Source organism: Aquarana catesbeiana, linkage group LG07 (assembly GCF_042186555.1).
Source record: "Aquarana catesbeiana isolate 2022-GZ linkage group LG07, ASM4218655v1, whole genome shotgun sequence".
NCBI lineage: Eukaryota > Metazoa > Chordata > Amphibia > Anura > Ranidae > Aquarana > Aquarana catesbeiana.
This window is the reverse complement of record NC_133330.1, coordinates 44,192,980-44,213,298: the sequence shown is the minus strand read 5'-3', so window position 1 is coordinate 44,213,298 and position 20,319 is coordinate 44,192,980. Positions and strand designations below refer to the sequence as shown.

General features: G+C 42.4%; 1 protein-coding gene and 5 non-coding genes across 6 annotated transcripts in view; all 6 read right to left on the bottom strand.

The window, feature by feature from the left end:
* The window catches only part of FRMD4B (FERM domain containing 4B), a 332,830-nt gene that overhangs the window by 269,521 nt on the left and 42,990 nt on the right, over positions 1-20,319 (bottom strand). The window lies entirely within an intron of this gene.
* On the bottom strand, positions 2,014-2,086 carry TRNAR-CCG (transfer RNA arginine (anticodon CCG)). Its single transcript has one exon. It is a non-coding gene; the product is annotated as a tRNA-Arg (tRNA).
* TRNAR-CCG (transfer RNA arginine (anticodon CCG)) lies at positions 4,686-4,758 on the bottom strand. Its single transcript has one exon. It is a non-coding gene; the product is annotated as a tRNA-Arg (tRNA).
* TRNAR-CCG (transfer RNA arginine (anticodon CCG)) lies at positions 7,302-7,374 on the bottom strand. Its single transcript has one exon. It is a non-coding gene; the product is annotated as a tRNA-Arg (tRNA).
* Positions 8,263-8,336, bottom strand: TRNAR-CCG (transfer RNA arginine (anticodon CCG)). The gene has a single exon. It is a non-coding gene; the product is annotated as a tRNA-Arg (tRNA).
* On the bottom strand, positions 9,549-9,621 carry TRNAW-CCA (transfer RNA tryptophan (anticodon CCA)). The gene has a single exon. It is a non-coding gene; the product is annotated as a tRNA-Trp (tRNA).

Below are 20,319 nucleotides of genomic sequence, written 5' to 3'. Positions count from 1 at the left end.
CATGAATATGCTTCGATCTAAACCATTCCATTGTAGCTCTGGCTGTATGTTTAGGGTCGTTGTCCTGCTGGAAGGTGAACCTCCGCCTCAGTCTTTTGCAGACTCTAACAGGTTTTCTTCTAAGATTGTCCTGTATTTGACTCCATCCATCTTCCCATCAACTCTGACCAGTTTCCCTGTCCCTGCTGAAGAAAAGCATCCAAACAACATGATGCTGCCACCACCATGTTTCACGGTGGGGATGGTGTGTTCAGGGTGATGTGCAGTGTTAATTTTCTGCCACACATAGTGTTTTGCTTTTAGACCAAAAAGTTCAATTTTGGTCTCATCTGACCAGAGCACCTTCTTCCACATGTTTGCTGTGTCCCCCCACATGGCTTTTCACAAACTGCAAACGGGACTTCTTATGGCTTTCTTTCAACAATGGCTTCCTTTTTGTCACTCTTCCATAAAGGCCAGATTTGTGGAATGCATGACCAATAGTTGTCCTGTGGACAGATTCTCCCACCTGAGCTGTGGATCTTTGCAGATCCTCCAGAGTTACCATGGGCCTCTTGGCTGCTTCTCTGATTAATGCTGTCCTTGCCCGGCCTGTCAGTTTAGGTGGGCGGTCATGTCTTGGTAGGTTTGCAGTTGTGCTATACTCTTTCCATTTTGGATTGAACAGTGCTCCGTGAGATGTTCAAAGCTTGGGATATTGTTTTTAAAACCTAACCCTGCTTTAAACTTCTCCACAACTTTACCCTTGACCTGTCGCGTGTGTTTCTTGGCCTTCATGATGCATTTACTTCCTGGAATCCATCTTCCCTTCGCGTAGGCATACAAGCAGCTTTGCAGAGAAAACCCCTCCTCTCCTCGGGAAAACTCTTGGGATGTATGACATAATTTGCCTAGGCAAGAAACCAGGAAGTGGATAAAGAAACGTAAAAAAATAAAACAAGCAAATATGATATATGTTCCTATCTATTTACTAATGTTAGCAGCAAAAGGATTAAAAATAGTCAATTTTGATTGAGAGAGTGAAGTTCCACTTTAAGCTGGCAATAGATGGATCGAAATTTGGGCGGTTCAGCAGAGATCAGATAAACTTTGGTTCATCTATGGCTGTTCCTGCTCAACAGAAGACGATCCAATGAATGACTTTTGTCAAACAGGATTGTTGGAAATTTTTCATTCAGTCACTGGCTGTAGCACTGATTTGTGGATTCTGACAGTGGAGGAGATCTTGCTGTTAGAATATAATGGCACAGTTGGGGGGATTCCTCCATCCACCTTGTTTGTGTGGATGGACAAATCATCAATCCTCAAGGCTGATCGAACCAACACCAATAGGAGTTGAATTCCTGTAGGAATTTCAACCCATTGGCCATCTGAAGGATAGGTATGTTGTATCTTTTTTTTCCGGGTGTAGGTATACCATTGTATAAGAACAGAGAAATATAAAGACCAACCCAGATGGGACTTGAAACCACAATCTCCAGCTAATGAAGCCTTATCCATTAGGCCACTCAGCTCTCCTTGGTGGTTATGATAGCTGGAGAGCTGATCAGTGTGAAATTTTCTCCAGATGCTGGCAAGGTGCAGTAAAGCCAAAGTTCAACCACCTGTTTTTACTGCCATATGGACTGCTAAGGCTAAAGAGGGTTTTTTCTTTCCTTGTTGGATTGTAAAATGTGGAGCTATTCCATCCAAAATGGATTAGAAGAAAGATCTTGGTGCTAGAAGAGAACCCATTATGTATACCAACAAGCGCAGCAACTCAGATGGGACTTGAACCCATAATCATCTGACTGACTCCTAATCTGTTAAGCCACTGAGGCACTTTGTTTGGTAGCCATCAGTCAGAGCTTTACTTTCGCTCTCTGCATTTTCATCTGAAATCATGCAGCCTAGCACATTCGCACATACCCTTCAGGTTTCACTGGGGAGTGCATTTAAAGAACGCACTCCCCAGTCAATTAGCCAAGGATGATCTTGTAGTTGATTGCATTATGTATACCAACATAAACTGAACGACCCAGATGGGACTTGAACCCACAATCTTCAGCTCCGGAGGCTGACGTCTTATCCATTAGGCCACTGGGTCCTCCTGCTAATGTCATTGTTGTTGTCTTCCAAGCCGGCTCTTCTGAGTCTTTCTTTTGTTCTCCGCTTTATTTGCATTAGAATTTGAGCAGATGTCTTCACATCATCTACAGAAGAGAAAGATCTATATTCTGCTGTCCTGCCTCCCGTTCATCAAACTTCGCTCTTTTGCAGACAACAGACTCCTTACATCCAATCACTTCTGAAAATGTTGGATGAGTGGCCCTTGCTGGGCTCTGTGATGCCTCCTGCCTCTACATCTTTACTGGACACAGTAATCCATTTAGGCCACCATCAATAGCTGTGGGGCTCCACCATCAATGGGCATGTTGTTGGATGCCACACTGCCTTATCTGAGTCTTTCTTTTGTTCTCTGGTTAATTTGCATCTAAATAAGTACAGTTAACTTCACAGTAGCTGTAGACTGTTCCTCGGTCCTTCCCGTTTTTTTTTGTATTAGTTAGTTCAATCCTAGATAGATGCTCCCTGTTTCTTCCATGTTCCCTCATTCATTGTTATGTTCTTCGCAGACAGGATTTAGAAAAGTCATTGTCTTCTTACACTTCAAAAGACTCAAAAACCTAACACATGAATATGCTTCGATCTAAACCATTCCATTGTAGCTCTGGCTGTATGTTTAGGGTCGTTGTCCTGCTGGAAGGTGAACCTCCGCCTCAGTCTTTTGCAGACTCTAACAGGTTTTCTTCTAAGATTGTCCTGTATTTGACTCCATCCATCTTCCCATCAACTCTGACCAGTTTCCCTGTCCCTGCTGAAGAAAAGCATCCAAACAACATGATGCTGCCACCACCATGTTTCACGGTGGGGATGGTGTGTTCAGGGTGATGTGCAGTGTTAATTTTCTGCCACACATAGTGTTTTGCTTTTAGACCAAAAAGTTCAATTTTGGTCTCATCTGACCAGAGCACCTTCTTCCACATGTTTGCTGTGTCCCCCCACATGGCTTTTCACAAACTGCAAACGGGACTTCTTATGGCTTTCTTTCAACAATGGCTTCCTTTTTGTCACTCTTCCATAAAGGCCAGATTTGTGGAATGCATGACCAATAGTTGTCCTGTGGACAGATTCTCCCACCTGAGCTGTGGATCTCTGCAGATCCTCCAGAGTTACCATGGGCCTCTTGGCTGCTTCTCTGATTAATGCTGTCCTTGCCCGGCCTGTCAGTTTAGGTGGGCGGTCATGTCTTGGTAGGTTTGCAGTTGTGCTATACTCTTTCCATTTTGGATTGAACAGTGCTCCGTGAGATGTTCAAAGCTTGGGATATTGTTTTTAAAACCTAACCCTGCTTTAAACTTCTCCACAACTTTACCCTTGACCTGTCGCGTGTGTTTCTTGGCCTTCATGATGCATTTACTTCCTGGAATCCATCTTCCCTTCGCGTAGGCATACAAGCAGCTTTGCAGAGAAAACCCCTCCTCTCCTCGGGAAAACTCTTGGGATGTATGACATAATTTGCCTAGGCAAGAAACCAGGAAGTGGATAAAGAAACGTAAAAAAATAAAACAAGCAAATATGATATATGTTCCTATCTATTTACTAATGTTAGCAGCAAAAGGATTAAAAATAGTCAATTTTGATTGAGAGAGTGAAGTTCCACTTTAAGCTGGCAATAGATGGATCGAAATTTGGGCGGTTCAGCAGAGATCAGATAAACTTTGGTTCATCTATGGCTGTTCCTGCTCAACAGAAGACGATCCAATGAATGACTTTTGTCAAACAGGATTGTTGGAAATTTTTCATTCAGTCACTGGCTGTAGCACTGATTTGTGGATTCTGACAGTGGAGGAGATCTTGCTGTTAGAATATAATGGCACAGTTGGGGGGATTCCTCCATCCACCTTGTTTGTGTGGATGGACAAATCATCAATCCTCAAGGCTGATCGAACCAACACCAATAGGAGTTGAATTCCTGTAGGAATTTCAACCCATTGGCCATCTGAAGGATAGGTATGTTGTATCTTTTTTTTCCGGGTGTAGGTATACCATTGTATAAGAACAGAGAAATATAAAGACCAACCCAGATGGGACTTGAAACCACAATCTCCAGCTAATGAAGCCTTATCCATTAGGCCACTCAGCTCTCCTTGGTGGTTATGATAGCTGGAGAGCTGATCAGTGTGAAATTTTCTCCAGATGCTGGCAAGGTGCAGTAAAGCCAAAGTTCAACCACCTGTTTTTACTGCCATATGGACTGCTAAGGCTAAAGAGGGTTTTTTCTTTCCTTGTTGGATTGTAAAATGTGGAGCTATTCCATCCAAAATGGATTAGAAGAAAGATCTTGGTGCTAGAAGAGAACCCATTATGTATACCAACAAGTGCAGCAACTCAGATGGGACTTGAACCCATAATCATCTGACTGACTCCTAATCTGTTAAGCCACTGAGGCACTTTGTTTGGTAGCCATCAGCCAGAGCTTTACTTTCGCTCTCTGCATTTTCATCTGAAATCATGCAGCCTAACACATTCGCACATACACTTCAGGTATCACTGGGGAGTGCATTTAAAGAACGCACTCCCCAGTCAATTAGCCAAGGATGATCTTGTAGTTGATTGCATTATGTATACCAACATAAACTGAACGACCCAGATGGGACTTGAACCCACAATCTTCAGCTCCGGAGGCTGACGCCTTATCCATTAGGCCACTGGGTCCTCCTGCTAATGTCATTGTTGTTGTCTTCCAAGCCGGCCCGTCTGAGTCTTTCTTTTGTTCTCCGCTTTATTTGCATTAGAATTTGAGCAGATGTCTTCACATCATCTACAGAAGAGAAAGATCTATATTCTGCTGTCCTGCCTCCCGTTCATCAAACTTCGCTCTTTTGCAGACAACAGACTCCTTACATCCAATCACTTCTGAAAATGTTGGATGAGTGGCCCTTGCTGGGCTCTGTGATGCCTCCTGCCTCTACATCTTTACTGGACACAGTAATCCATTTAGGCCACCATCAATAGCTGTGGGGCTCCACCATCAATGGGCATGTAGCTGTAGACTGTTCCTTGGTCCTTCCTGTTTTTTTTTGTATTAGTTAGTTCAATCCTAGATAGATGCTCCCTGTTTCTTCCATGTTCCCTCATTCATTCTTATGTTCTTCGAAGACAGGACTTAGAAAAGTCATTGTCTTCTTACACTTTAAAAGACTCAAAAACCTCATTTGTATAATACAGTACAGTAGCATGTAGACTGTTCCTCGGTCCTTCCTGGTTTTTTTTTGTATTAGTTCAATCCTAGATAGACACTCCCTGTTTCTTCCATGTTCCCTCATTCATTGTTATGTTCCTCGCAGACAGGGCTTAGAAAAGCCCTGTAGTGGCTGTGACTCACTGTAGTGGCAGGCTGCCAAGTTAGCAGGTGAACACTGTTATCTGGACAGACTGGCAGACATGGGTGGCATAGCATTTCTGATAAAGCTCCCAATTTACCATTTGAACCCAAGCAATCGAGCTCCAGGAATGGATGCCTTGTAAATTAAGCTGCTTTTTTGTAGTGTTGTACAGATGTCCCCAAATGATGGGGTGTATTTCAGGAAGAAAGATGCTGATTATGTGTCAACAAGGACATACAAACAACAACGCAGATGGGACTTGAACCCACAATCTTCAGATCCAGAGACTGAGGCCTTATCCATTAGGCCACTGGGCCTTCCCAGTCATCCATTAGGCCACTGGGCCTTCCCAGTCACATCGCTGTTGTTGTGTTCCAAGCCGACTCCTCTGAGTCTTTCTTTTGTTCTTCGCTTCATTTGCATCAGAATTTGTGACTGTACTGTACAGTAGCTGTAGACTGTTCCTCGGTCCTTCCTTTTTTTTTTTTGTATTGGTTAGTTCAAACCTAGATAGACGCTCCCTGCTTCTTCCATGTTCCCTCATTCATTGTTATGTTCATCGCAGACAGGGCTTAGGAAAGTCATTGTCTTCTTACACTTTAAAAGACTCAAAAACCTAATTTGTATAAGGTAGAATAGTGTTGGATGCTTTTTCTGTGTCTAACTGTAGTGACAAGCTGCCAAGTCAGCAGGTGAACACAGTTACCTGGACAGACTGGGACACTTTGGTGGCATAGCATTTCTGATAAAGCTCCCAATTTAGCATTTGAACCCAATCAATTAAGCTCCGGAATGGATGCCTTGTAATTTCAGCCATAATGGTAAGCTGCTTTTTTTGTAGGGTTGTACAGGTGTCCCCTAATGATGGGGTGAATTTCAGGAAGAAAGATGCCAACTAAGTAACCACAAGGACATACAAACAACGACCCAGATAGGACCCGAACCCGCAATCTTCAGCTCCACAGGCTGACACCTTATCCATTAGGCCACTGGGCCTTCCTGGTCACATCATTGTTTTTGTATTCCAAGCCGGCTCCTCTGGGTCTTTCTTTTGTTCTCCGCTTCATTTACATCAGAATTTGTGTAGATGTCTTCACATCAGCTGCAGAAGAGAAAGCTCTATATTCTGCTGTCCTGCCTCCCGTTCATCAAACTTCGCTCTTTTGCAGACAACAGACTCCTTACATCCAATCACTTCTGAAAATGTTGAATGAGTGGCTCCTTGGTGGGCTCTGTGATGCCTCCTGCCTCTACATCTCCACTGGACACAGTAATCCATTTAGGCCACCATCAATAGCTGCGGGGCTCCACCATCAATGGCCATGCTGTTGGATGCCACACTGCCTTATCTGAGTCTCTTTTGTTCTCTGGTTCATTTGCATCTAAATAAGTACAGTTAACTTCACAGTAGCTGTAGACTGTTCCTCGGTCCTTCCTGTTTTTTTGGATTAGTTAGTTCAATCCTAGATAGACGCTCCCTGTTTCTTCCATGTTCCCTCATTCATTGTTATGTTCTTCGCAGACAGGGCTTAGAAAAGTCATTGTCTTCTTACACTTTAAAAGACTCAAAAACCTAATTTGTATAAGGTAGAATAGTGTTGGATGCTTTTTCTGTGTCTAACTGTAGTGACAAGCTGCCAAGTCAGCAGGTGAACACTGTTATCTGGACAGAATGGGACATTTTGGTGGCATAGCATTCCTGATAAAGCTCCCAATTTAGCATTTGAACCAAAGCAATCCAGCTCCAGGAATGGATGCCTTGTAAATTAAGCCTGAATGGTAAGCTGCAGGGTTGTACAGGTGACCCCTAATGACGGGGTGAATTTCAGAAAGAAAGATGCCAATTAAGTAACAACAAGGTCATATAAACAACAACCCAGATGGGACTTGAACCCACAATCTTCAGCTCCGGAGGCTGACGCCTTATCCATTAGGCCACTGGGCCTTCCAGGTCACATTATTGTTGTTGTGTTCCAAGCCGGCTCCTCTGAGTCTTTCTTTTGTTCTCCACTTCATTTGCATTAGAATTTGTGTAGATGTCTTCACATCAGCTGCAGAAGAGAAAGCTCTATATTATGCTGTCCTGCCTCCCGTTCATCAAACTTTGCTCTTTTGCAGACAACAGACTCCTTACATCCAATCACTTCTGAAAATGTTGAATGAGTGGCCCTTGCTGAGCTTTGTGATGCCTCCTGCCTCTACATCTCCACTGGACACAGTATCCCATTTAGGCCACCATCAATAGCTGCGGGGCTCCACCATCAATGGCCATGTTGTTGGATTCCACACTACCTTATCTGAGTCCTTCTTTTGTTCTCTGGTTCATTTGCATCTAAATAAGTACAGTTAACTTCACAGTAGCTGTAGACTGTTCCTCGGTCCTTCCTGTTTTTTTTTGTATTAGTTAGTTCAATCCTAGATAGACGCTCCCTGTTTCTTCCATGTTCCCTCATTCATTGTTATGTTCTTCGCAGACAAGGCTTAGAAAAGTCATTGTCTTCTTACACTTTAAAAGACTCAAAAACCTAATTTGTATAAGGTAGAATAGTGTTGGATGCTTTTTCTGTGTCTAACTGTAGTGACAAGCTGCCAAGTCAGCAGGTGAACACTGTTATCTGGACAGAATGGGACACTTTGGTGGCATAGCATTCCTGATAAAGCTCCCAATTTAGCATTTGAACCCAATCAATTAAGCTCCAGGAATGGATGGGTTGTGAATTAAGCCTAAATGGTAAGCTGCTTTTTGTGTAGGGTTGTACAAGTGACCCCTAATGAGGGGGTGAATTTCAGAAAGAAAGATGCCAATTAAGTAACAACAAAGACATATAAAGAATGACCCAGATGGGACCTTGAACCCACAATCTTCAGCTCCGGAGGCTGATGCTTTATCCATTAGGCCACTGGGCCTTCCTGATCACCTTATTGTTGTTGTGTTCCTAGCTGCCGCCTCTGAGTCTTTCTTTTGTTCTCCGCTTCATTTGCATCAGAATTCGTGTAGATGTCTTCACATCAGCTGCAGATGAGAAAGTTCTATATTCTGCTGTCCTGCTTCCCGTTCATCAAACTTCACTCTTTTGCAGACAACAGACTCCTTACATCCAATCACTTCTGAAAATGTTGGATGAGTGGCTCCTTGCTGGGCTCTGTGATGCCCCCTGCCTCTACATCTCCACTGGAGACAGTAATCCATTAGGCCACTGGGCCCCACCATGAATAGCTCTGGGGCTCCACCGCCAATGGCCACACTGTTGGATGCCACACTACCTTCACTGAGTCTTTCTTTTGTTCTCTGGTGCATTTGCATCTAAATGAGTACAGTTAACTTCACAGTAGCTGCAGACTTCTGGAAGGACTTGTGTAGTCATGTCACCCTTTGTGGCTGTTTCTGGTCATATCGGGGATCAGTCATATGTCTGTAAAAAGCCTCTATGAGGTGCAGAGGCCAAGCCTGCTTGGAAAAGGATTCAATGGTTTGGATTGATTTTCCCCATTGTGAACTGCATAGGCACCAAGATTTACAGGGTGTAATCTCCGAGACAGCATCCCAACCCCAGAAATAGGTACTGACCCCAGATGATGCCTGAACAAAGATGAATCTGTCCCTATGGAGAGAAAAGCCAATGAATGTACTGTCATCTCCGAGGGAGGTATAGTTACATGTACGTGTTACACTTACAAATGATTTAGCATTTAAAAAAGGAACTGGTTTATGTGATTTGCTATGTTCCTCATTCCTTCTCGTTTTCTTAGTATTAGTTAGTTCAGTCCTAGATAGACGTTACCTGTTTCTTCCATGTTCCAGGGCTTAGGAAAGTCATTGTCTTCTTACACTTTAAAAGACTCAAAAACCTAATTTGTATAAGGTAGAATAGTGTTGGATGCATTTTCTGTATCAAGTGTCAAGTCAACAGGTGAACACTCTTATCCGGACAGACTGGGACACTTTGGTGGCATAGCACTTCTGATAAAGCTCCCAATTTAGCATTTGAACCCAAACAATCGAGCTCCAGGAATGGATGCCTTGTGAATTAGGCCTGAATGGTAAGCTGCTTGTTTTGTAGGGTTGTACAGATGACCCCTACTGACGGAGATGAATTTCAGGAAGAAAGATGCCAACACTGACCCAGATGTGACTTAAACACACAATCTTCAGCTCTGGAGGCTGACACCTTATCCATTAGGCCACTGGGTCTCTATAAAGCAAAAGCCAACATTAGAGCTAATCAGTCTGAGTATTTCTTTTGTTTTTGGTTCATTTGCAATAAAATGAATGTACTGATCCTCACAGAAGCTGCAGCTTTCTGGGATGACTTGTGCAGTTGTAACAGAATGGTCACCCAGTATGGCTATTTGTGGTTGTACTGGTGATCACTCAGTCATATATCTGTAATGCCTCTACTACAGTGATCATCGCTGTCTTCCAGATCCCATCCCAAGCAGCTACTCTGCTGCATAGTGAAAACTGGAGGTCGCTCGCTCAGCAAGGGTCCCACAGGTATGGTATATACATAGTTACATTGGTCCGAGCTGGATAAAATAAGATCCATACTCATCCACTACCTTTTCTGCCTCCTTTTATTGTTCCCCATGAGCTCCTGAACCTCTAATACCCTTTAAAACTGGCCATAGATGGATTGAATGGATTCAATCCATCTATGGGAAGGCTGGTTGAACTGCATTTGATCAATCAATTGACTTCAGTACAACCAGCCTGTCTATGCACACTACAAATCCCATAGTCTATCTCCTGACCAATGAAGAGAGGGTGGCTATGTTCCAACATACAGTGGGGCCATAGAGAATGAACATAGCCACCCTCTGGATGTCGGAGATTTGGAGGAGGCTAGGTCCAACAGAAGGGGCTTGTTTTAAATTAAGAATACATACTTGAATAGAATTTTCTATTTTAAACCGGAGTTTAGCGTTACTAATGTTGCTATATATTTTCCTTATAGTTTGCTAACTTGAATCTCACTAGGGGTAATATAAGTGGTATAACCCAGCTGGGACTTGGACCCACAATCTTCAGCAGCTGAAGCCTTATCCATTAGGCCACTGGACCCATTCTTTCAATGGCTGGTAACAGTTACTGTATTTTTCATTGTGTTGTTCAGGCAAAAGGCACAGTGGGGGAGCACTGTGAAGATGAATCAGGTAATGGCCCCTATTGCCAGGCCATTCATTTCAATGACAATCGTCCCATAAGATTATTTGTGCCTTTAGCATATTTTATGCATTTAACCTATGGAACCCTCCCTTTTGTAGACATCCAAATGCCCTGAGGCTGCTGCTGGGCACCACCATCTTGGATGTGATGTCAGCAGCCCCAGTATAGTCAGAGCTGGCTCTCAAGTGACAGTTTATAGCAATGGTTCTCAACCTTTTTGAGCCCTTTTTTTAGTAAATTGTTCCAAAACTTTCCATGCTGAGAATCTCAGGGGGCCTTGGAGCATTGTAGGCCATTATGGAAGGTTGGGGGCACTGTGAAAGCTGAGGGCTGTTTAGGAGGCCTCGGAGTACTGTAGGCCATTATGAACGGTTGGGTAGCGCTGTGGACGGTGAAGGCTGTTTGGGGGACTTGTGAGCACTGTAGACCATTATGGAAGGTTAGAGGCACAGTGGAGGCTGAGAGCTCTTTAGAGGGCCAGGGAGCATTGTAGACCATTATTGAAGGTTGGGGGGCACTGTGGAGGGTGAGGGCTCTCTAGGGGACTTGAGAGCACTGTAGACCATTATGGAAGGATGGGGGCACTGTGAAGGCTGAGGGCTCTCAGGGAGCCTGTGAACACTGTAGACCTTTTTATAGGAGCTGAGAGGCACTATGGGAGGTTGCAGGATCTGCAGCTCACAGGATGCCCAGGCGAGAGGAGGTTGCAGCAGGCCGCAGCCTGTTTGTGGAGAACCAATGCGTTATAGTCTATACTCCTTAATGTCTATTTCAGCAGCTATATAAAAGGTTATGTAAAGAGGTGAAGGGGGGGGCAGAGGAGCTGGGCCAGCACAGACAGTAATTAAACACTTCTAGACACAGAGCGGGCTATGACATGGCAGGAGAAAGGGGGCAGTGCTAGGGAATTGACTCTCATTTTGTAGTCTATTTTGTTTAGCACGTAAACATCTAAAATACTTGATTTTTTTGTGTTTTTACCTGGAATATTTTTAAGTTGGTGACAGGGTCTCTTTAAGAACTGAGACAGGTTGTTGTGGGGTAACTGCAATTTGCATATCCTATATTCATGTCTTTCCACTTACTTACCGAATAAGCAAAATATAATGAAAGGTAACATCGGATTAAATAAGCATTTACATCTAGACTTGTAGTTAAGCGGTCCTGCTCTGTTTGCTCGGACTCGACGTAGGAAGCCGGAGGGGAGCCGCCATGCCCAGAATGCTCTATAAATCTGCATATGCACGCTCTCCGGAATACCAAACGCTGTCCTTGAATCGTAATGAGAACATGTTCTTTAGTAGGCAGCACACTTAATATAAACTAAGTTCATTAGCCTGAGGCTCCATAAGTAACCAATATGTGCTAAGCGCTGAACAAATTACTAAGGAAGCAATTTATACTAAGCCGAGCTACCATCAAAACCCAGGAAATGCTAACTGATTCCACTTGCCCCAAAAAAAGCCCCAGGTTTAAAGGGGACTGTAGCACTCGGATGGGGGCACCTAAGGTAAAGGGGCACCTGATGTAAAAGGGCACTCTGATGAGGGCACCTGTTGTAAGAGGACACTCTGATGAGGGCACCTGATGTAAAGGGGCACTTCAATGGGGCAACTGATGTAAAAGGGCTCTCCGATGGGGCACCTGATGAAAAGAGGCGCTCTGATGGGGGCACCTAAGATAAAGGGGCACCTGATGTAAAAGGGCACCTGATGTAAGAGAGCATGCTGATGGGGGAACTTGATATATTTTTGATTGACATATGACTACAATCTCAGAGTTATAGCACAAACCTGAGTTTTAGGCCTTAGCTGGAAGAAAATGTTTGCGACTGAACCTCCTTGAATCTTAATGTATTACCCCGGTTTATACTATCCTCAGGCCTCCAAAAACAGCTCTAAAAAGCATAATAACTGAAAACAGTGACATTTTAAAAATGTGAATTTATTTTTATTTTTTTTGGTAAAAGGGAATCTTGGCAATTTTGTGTGTGTGTGTACAGGGCCCATGGCACATGTGCAGTGATTGTTCTTTGTACACTGGAGCCAGGTGGCATAGCTCTGGTGGGCATTCATGGGAATTACATTATCAAGGACTGCCCAATGGCTGAAGAAAGAAGATGCTGGTTGGGAAAAAATGCCAGAAAAGATCTCAGTGATGTTTAAGGGGAGTGCAAAGCTGTCGGAACGTTATGGCGTGTGATCCTGTGGACATCGCATGCTCAGCTCTATCACAATGTTTTTTTATCCAAAGTGACTCCTATAAGGGTTGAGGCCAAAAATGTAACCCAGAGGCAGCCAGGCAAGCAGTATCCTAGAAAGAGGTCAGCAATGAAAGTTCAAATATTGCTCATTACAGCAAAGACATGATTGGTGTAATTTCCATGTGGGGGACAGCGCCACCTACCTGCCCTTAGATGAACTACCAGCTGACTTGAATCCAAGGATGTATATTATATAACTGCATTGCGCAATCATGGATTAGTTACACCTATCAGACAATCATGAGAGTTCTGTGTCCTTACTTTGTAGTTTTAAGTGACTTTGTGGCTTGAAAAAAAACTTTAACAAATAAATGCCTGTAAAATAACACAGTTGAAGTGTACTATGTGTTGTATGTATAGTAAAGTTTTAGATATCATAATTAAAGTAGCAAAAAAAAAATATGTAAATTGGACCCTATGAAGTTTTTAGCTATATTATACTAGTATGTACAGAAAATAAGCATATTATGGCAGATTTTCCTGGCTAGTGAGCTCCCGCCGATCACATGTTCTGTCATCTTCCTTTTAGGTTCTGATGCTTGGGCCATTTGGTTGGCCAGGCCAGGATGACATCACTTCTGCACATGTGCACATGTGTCACATTGTCTGTGCTGCAAATGTATGCTGAGCTGCGCATGCACGGTTCAGTGTACACAAGCACAGACAGGCAGGGAGAAAAGTTTATGACAGAAGAGACCAATAGCGTCTCTTCTGTCATAAAAATCCTATCTGTCAGCAATTTTAATTTTTTTTTTTAATTCTTTTTTAATTCCACTTTAAAGTATGTAGCTCCTTGTGGAACTACATTGCTTATGATGTAATATCCTGTCCCAATGTATTTCTATTTTTAAAGAAGGACTCATCAGCCATGTGTCCAGCACCATTGACTGGTGGGAGTCATATCAGCAGCAGTTTTCACACAATTTGTGACATGATTTTTACATTTTGCTCACTGTCCTGTAACATGAACATTGTAAATACTCCCTCTAGTGGTCATCTGTATGTTAGGGGATGAGTAGTTTGCCTCCTAATGGTTGGCCCTTATCAGCCAGGACACTATCTGCATCAAGTTTGCATACTCTCCCTGTGCTTGTATGGTTTTTTTCCAGGTACTCTGGTTACCTCCCACACTTCAAAGGCATGCTGGTAGGTTAATTGCCTCCTGTCTGAATTAACCCTACTATGTGTGTACAAGTTGGCTATGTGAATGGGGATGGTTAAAAAAATTCTATGGAAAAGACTTTCATATGTATCAGCCATGGTGCCCAGTGAGCTGACCCATGGAATTGCACTGAACTAATATATATTATTTTTATATATATATATATATATATATATATATATATATATATATATATATATATATATGCACTAGCGAGCTGCAAGCCCATGCACTGCATGCAGTTGTGTAGCTCTTGCGGAACGGCCCTATTTACTTGAGTGGGTTGCGTTCAATGGGAGCTACACTCGACAAATATGATGGGGTATAATTCTTGCTTTGCATAGTGGCCACGGCATGTGTACACCCCCAACTGCTACCTCTGCAACTAAAGGGAGTAGCGGGGAGGGGTGTGGTGGTAAAAGCACAGCTCAACATGTTTTAAGGGCACTGATGTAAAGGGGCACTCTGATGGGGCACCTGAAGTAAAGAGGCACTCTGATGGGGGCACATGATGTAAAGGGGGAACTCTGATGGGGGCACATGATAAAATGAGGCATTCTGATGGGGTACCTGATGTAAGAGGACACTTTGATGAGGGAAACTGATGTAAAGGAGCATTCTGATGAGGCACCTCATGTAAAAGGCACTCTGAAGAGTGAAGAAAAAGGCACTCTGCACTCTGATGTTGGACACCTGATGTAAAGGGACACTCTGATGAGGGCACCTGATGTAAGGGGGCACTCCGATGGGGGCAACTGATGTAACGGGGCCCTCTGATGGTGCATCTGATGTAAAGAGGCACTCTGATGGGGGCACCTAAGGTAAAGGGGCACCATATGTAAAAGGGCACTATGATGAGGGCACCTGTTGTAAGAGGACACTCTGATGGGGCACCTGATCTAAAGGGGCATTTCAGTGAGGCAACTGATGTAAAAGGGTTCTCTGATGGGGCACCTGATGTAAAGAGGCGCTCTGATGTAAAAGAGCACCTGTTGTAAAAGAGCATTCTGATGGGGGAATTTGATATATTTTTGATTGACATAGGACTACAATCTTTCTACAATCTCAGAGTTATAGCACAAACATGAGATTCGGACCTAAGTTGGAAGAAAATATTTGCCACTGAACCTCCTTGAATCTTAATTTATTACCCCGGTTTATACTATCCTCGGCCTCCAAAAACAGCTCTAAAAAGCATAAGAACTGAAAAAAGTCACATTTTAAAAATTTAATTTATTTTTATATTTTTTGGTAAAAGGGACTCTTGGCAATTTTGTGTGTGTGTGTACAGGGCCCATGGCACATGTGCAGTGATTGTTCTTTGTACACTGGAGCCAGGTGGCATAGCTCTGGTGGGCATGCATGGGAATTACATTATCACGGACTGCCCAATGGCTGAAGAAAGAAGACGCTGGTTGGGAAAAAATGGCAGAAAAGATCTCAGTGATGTGTAAGGGGAGTGCAAAGCTGTCGGAACGTTATGGCGTGTGATCCTGTGGACATCGCATGCTCAGCTCTATCAAAATGTTTTTATCCAAAGTGACTCCTGTAAAGGTTGAGGCCAAAAATGTAACCCAGAGGCAGCCAGGCAAGCAGTATCCTAGAAAGAGGTCAGCAATGAAAGTTCAAATATTGCTCATTAAAGCAAAGACATGATTGCTGTCATTTCCATGTGGGGGACAGCACCACCTAGCTGCCTTTAGATGAACTACCAGCTGACTTGAATCCAAGGATGTATATTATATGACTGCATTGTGCAATCATGGATTAGTTACACCTATCAAACAATCATGAGAGTTGTGTGTCCTTACTTTGTAGTTTTAAGTGACTTTGTGGCTTAAAAAAAAAAAACTTTAACAAAGAAATTCCTGTAAAATAACACAGTTGAAGTGTACTATGTGTTGTATGTATAGTAAAGTTTTAGATATCACAGGGAAGGGTTAAAAACCTTGCTTCTTATTGTTTCCCTATGGAAAGATTCCGCTCACTTCCTGTCCCTGAGATGCAGCCAACAGTAGGAGAAAGGCTTTACAAAGTAAAGGAAGTTTCCCTCTTAGGCTAAGCTTAGATGTGTGGCTAAATTGCTACACCTCTGAAAAGCAATCCGAATCTGGAATGCTTTTCAGAGACGTTTGGGAGGCTGCGAAGAAGTGATATGATGCCTCCACACTGCATTTTTTAACCCCCTATAAATACTGCACCAATATGGCTTTTGTGGTGCATCCCCTTTTGTTTGAATAGATTGCCTTCACTGGCTGTATTGCCCGCCGAACACATTAGGGAGAGTTATTTTTTATACAGGTGCAAGGCACAGCAACATGACAGCAGCATGGGAATACCTCCATCCGCTGCCTTTTCAAGTGAAGGGGGAGCAGTTAGGGGCGCTTAAAATGTGTCTACTTTTATAACAGAATACAGTGCCTTGAAAAAGTATTCATACCTCTTGACATTTTCCACATTTTGTCATGTTACAAACAAAATGGTAAATGTATTTTATTGGGATTTTATGTGATAGACCAACACAAAGTGGCACATAATTGTGAAGTAGAAGGACAATGATAAATTATTTTTCTTTTTTTTTTTTACAAATAAATATCTGAAAAGTGTGGCATGCATTTGTATTCAGCCCCCTTTATTCTGATACCCCTAACTAAAATCTAGTGGAACCAATTGCCTTCAGAAGTCACCTAATTAGTAAATTTAATTTGTAATTTAATTAAATTTGTAATTTAATCTCAGTATAAATACAGCTGTTCTGTGAAGCCCTCAGAGGTCATTTGGAGAACCTTAGTGAAAGAAACAGCCTTGTGAAGGCCAAGGAACACACCAGACAGGTCAGGGATAAAGTTTGGAGAAGTTTAAAGCAGGGTTAGGTTATAAAAAAATACCCCAAGCTTTGAACATCTCACAGAGCACTGTTCAATCCATAATCCAAAAATATAAAGAGTATGGCACAACTGCAAACCTACCAAGACATGGCCGTCCACCTAAACTGACAGGCCAGGCAAGCAGAGCATTCATCAGAGAAGAAGCCAAGAGGCCCATGGTAACTCTGGAGGAGCTGCAGAGATCCACAGCTCAGGTGGGAAAATCTGTCCACAGGACAACTATTAGTCGTGCTCTCCACAAATCTGGCCTTTATGGAAGAGTGGCAAGAAGAAAGCCATTGTTGAAAGAAAGCCATAAGAAGTCTGGTTTGCAGTTTGCAAGAAGCCATGTGGGGGGAACAGCAAACATGTGGAAGAAGGGGCTCTGGTCAGATGAGACCAAAATTTAACTTTTTTGCCTAAAAGCAAAACCCTATGTGTGGCGGAAAACGAACACTGCACATCACCCTGAACACACCATCCCCACCGTGAAACATGGTGGTGGCAGCATCATGTTGTGGGGATGCTTTTCTTCAGCAAGGACAGGGAAGATGGTCAGAGTTGATGGGAAGATGGATGGAGCCAAATACAGGGCAATCTTAGAAGAAAACCTGTTAGAGTCTGCTAAAGACTTGAGTCTGAGGCGGAGGGTTCACCTTCCAGCAGGACAATGACCTTAAACATACAGCCAGAGCCCCAATGGAATGGTTTAGATCAAAGCATATTCATGTGTTAGAATGGCCCAGTCAAAGTCCAGACCTAAATCCAAGTGAGAATCTGTGACAAGACTTGTTATTTGCTGTTCACAGACGCTCTCCATCTAATCTGACAGAGCTTGAGCTATTTTGCAATAAAGAATGGGCAAAAATGTCACTCTCTAGATGTGCAAAGCTGGTAGAGACATCCCCAAAAAGCCTTGCAGCTGTAATTACAGTAAAAGGAGGTTCTACAAAGTATTGACTCAGGGGGGCTGAATACAAATGTACCCCACACTTTTCACATAATTATTTGTAAACAATTTTGAAAACCATTTATCATTTTCCTTCCACTTCACAATAATGTGCCACTTTGTTTTGGTCTATCACATAAAATCCCAATACAGTAAAATCTTATTTTGAGAGTGTTTTACAAGACAAGCACATTTTTTAAATAAATTTTGTCTTGATATACAAGTAGCGTAATGTCACAATTGAGTATAAAAGAGAAGAGAGGCGCCTCTAAGTGTAGCAATATGGTTACATTTAATGAAGGTACAACATTTAGCAACATATTGCTACACATATGCCCCGTACACACGGTCGGATTTTCCGAAGGAAAATGTGTGATAGGACCTTGTTGTCGGAAATTCCGACCATGTGTGGGCTCCATCACACATTTTCCATCGGATTTTCCGACACACAAAGTTTGAGAGCAGGATATAAAATTTTCCGACAACAAAATCCATGTTTCCGGAAAGAATTATGCTCGCAATCCAAGGTTTTACTTTAAAATACATTTACGTTTTTGGTTGTAACATGACAAAATGTGAAAACTTTCAAGGGGTATAAATACTTTTTCAAGGCACTGTGTATCCTTTGAGGCTATTGATGAACACATTGATAAAAGCAGTTAAAAAATTGGTTACCCACTCCAATTTCGGGAAGTCTCTATTCCAGTCCTGCACTGCTACAGAAAACACTGTCAGTGAATTGGATGTATCACTTATCCAAGGAGGGAATTTGCATGTGAATAAGTTTAATTGTACGAAATTGCAGCAATCAGTCACACAGGATTGGTAGTGCACATTCTCGGCCGCTTGCAGTGTGGCCGCCTTGGCAGTGACTTACTCACAGCTGTTGGGTGACTCTGGGCCCCTCTCCTGGAGACAGCTGGTCGGCTGAGTTATACAAACTCCTGGGAGCCACTAACCCATCACCAGAGTCTACAGAGACCCTCCGAGACTGATTTATTTATGCGTTCAATTCATTTTCTGCTTTCCAAGTCCTTTGGTATTACAGCAGAGCTGTCCCCATTAATTGTCAGGCTATGGAGAGCGCAGACTGCCGAGAACAATCTATAAATAAATACTTATCTACTTCAGCTTCGGAAGATTTACCCCCCTTCATACCATCCTTTTGCGATATGGCACTGCGTTATTTTAACTAACAATTGCGCAGTCGTGCGACGCTGCACCCAAATAACATTCTTGTCCTTTTTCTCCCACCAATAGAGCTTTCTTTTGGTGGTATTTGATCACTGTTGCGTTTTTTTATTTTTTGCGCTATAAACTAAAAAAAGACTGACAATTTTGGAAAAAAAAAAAAAAAACACTATTTTTTACTTTCTGCTATAAAACACATCCAATAAAAAAATGTAAAAAAAAATCGAATTTCTTCATCAGTTCAGGCCAATATGTATCCTGCTACTATTTTTGATTAAAAAAAAATCCCAATACAGTAAGCATATATTGATTGGTTTGCGCAAAAGTTATAGCGTCTACAAACTATGGGATATATTTATTATTATTATTATTATTATTATTATACAGTATTTATATAGCGCCAACAGTTTACGTAGCGCTTTATTTATTTATTATATTTATGGAATCTTTATTTATTTATTCATTCTTACTAGTAATGGCGGTGATCAGCGACTTATAGGGGGACTGCAATATTGCGACGGACAAATTGGACACTAACTGACAATTTTTTGAGGACCAGTGACACTAATACAGTGTTCAGTGCTTAAAATATGCACTGTACTAATGACACCGGCTGTGGAGGGGTTAACATCTAGGGCGATCAAAGGGTTAAATGTGTGCCTAACCAGTGTTTTAATGTAGTGTGGGAGGTGCTTTTACTAGGGGAAGGTATAGATCCGTGTTCCTACTTTGCAGGGACACAGGATCCATGCCTTCCCTACTGACAGAACAGAGATCTGCCTTGTTTACATAGGGGGGGATAAAGGTTTTACATAAATAAATAAAAGCTGATCATTGTAAACACCCCTCTTGGTGTTAAATAGTTTGTCCCTTTCCTGTAAACTGATACATCTGGAAGAGAGCTTGTTCATTTGAAAAACAACAGAGTTGCTGGCTGGATCAACAGATGAAAATAAAAAAAAAGAAAGCTTAAAAAATACAACTAATAAAAATTGGATCTTTTTAAAATTCTCTTATTTTATTAATTTTTATATTTTATTTCAATGCAAAGCAGCACTTCCGCAATTTTTGCCTAGGCGAGAATGAGGTGCAGATGTGCCAAAGGGCTCTGCCAGGACTCAATGGTTGAATAGAGCCCTTCATCATATCTGCACACATGCCATAATGGAGGCACAGGGATGGGTGTGGGGGGAACAATGAAGCACAGGGACTGAAGCTCTGCTTTCAAAAAACCTCTATGATGTGGATCATGATGCACATTATAACGCATTTTATGGTATGAACAATGCTT